The sequence below is a fragment of the Myotis davidii genome, unplaced genomic scaffold, assembly GCF_000327345.1.
Source record: "Myotis davidii unplaced genomic scaffold, ASM32734v1 scaffold238, whole genome shotgun sequence".
In the NCBI taxonomy this organism is placed as follows: domain Eukaryota; kingdom Metazoa; phylum Chordata; class Mammalia; order Chiroptera; family Vespertilionidae; genus Myotis; species Myotis davidii.
This window is the reverse complement of record NW_006293779.1, coordinates 5,216,949-5,218,256: the sequence shown is the minus strand read 5'-3', so window position 1 is coordinate 5,218,256 and position 1,308 is coordinate 5,216,949. Positions and strand designations below refer to the sequence as shown.

Sequence of the window (1,308 nt, the reverse complement as noted above, 5' to 3'; positions counted from 1 at the left end):
TGGGAGCACACTGACCACCAGGGGGCAGCTCCTGCATTGAGCATCTGCCCTCTGGTGGTCAGTGTGTGTCAGTGTGACCAGTCATTCCCAGTCGTTCTGCTGTTAGGGTCAATTTGCATATTACCTTTTTATTATATAGGATGTGGGAGGAAAGGTAACATGTGCCTTACTTCTCTTCTAGGGTATGAAGTGAGACTATTTTTTTAAAAATATATTTTATTGATTTTTTACAGAGAGGAAGGGAGAGGGGTAGAGAGTTAGAAACATAGATGAGAGAGAAACATCGATCAGCTGCCTCCTGCACACCTCCCAATGGGATGTGCCCGCAACCAAGGTACATGCCCTTGACTGGAATCGCACCCGGGACCCTTCATTTCACAGGCCGACGCTCTATCCACTGAGCCAAACCAGTCACGGCTGAAGAGAGACTATTCATACAAAGTATAATTAACAGTAAATCACCATCTCAATAACAGCTAACAGTATTTGGATGCTAAAGTTATGCCAGGAGCTGTGTTTTAGTGCATTTTTATCTTTTAATCCACACAAGAACCAAAGCAGGGCTACTTTATAGATGAGGAAGCCGAAGTTCAGGGAGATTAAGTGGCTAAATGTTTGAACCCAAGAATGTCTGCCTTCAGACCCCCTCCCTTGCTCACAGCCACCAAGCAGGCCCAGGAGACGGCATGTAAATTGCTGGTTGTGGTGTATAACTGTGCTACAAAGGAAGAGACATTCTACCCCTGAGGGTAGCATTGTAATGGGGTCAACTTTATTTTTAGGGAGGCTACTTTTCACCATCTGTCTCCCCTAAACACCATAGTTCTGAAATGTCTTGAAACTTGAGATTTTTAAATTTTGTTTCATGCAAATGTAGCCAAAATACAAGAATTTGAGACTAAATGGGGGCAACTCTGAAGTACTGACAGTGGCACCTGGGGTACATAGTGGTTGCCTTAGCTGTAAGATGATGATCAAAGTATGGCCATTGCACGGAGGAAGCAATGGATAAATGTATTGGAGAATGAACCAATGAGAGCCGGGTAAGGTCCGGAGCTCTGACAGTGGAGCTGGTGAGCCAGGAGCAGTGCCCCTCACCCCAGCCCCAGGTGGAGGGGTTGCCAAGGGGAGGGCAGACCTCAGGGAAAATCAACCTGGGACTTTCCAGGACTGCCACACTCCTGCTGGAAGGAGGGACAGTCTTGGGAGGTCCCCAGTCATAGGGTGCGGGCATTGACATCTGGGTCAGAGGCACCTGGGTGGGAGGCTGTGCAAGAGAAGGTGTCAGGACGGATCAGGGTCAGGAGT

At 47.7% G+C, this 1,308-nt stretch overlaps 1 protein-coding gene across 1 annotated transcript in view; it reads left to right on the top strand.

Annotated features, from left to right (window-relative positions):
* Window positions 1–1,308, top strand: part of TCF23 (transcription factor 23) — a 6,505-nt gene that overhangs the window by 3,741 nt on the left and 1,456 nt on the right. The window lies entirely within an intron of this gene.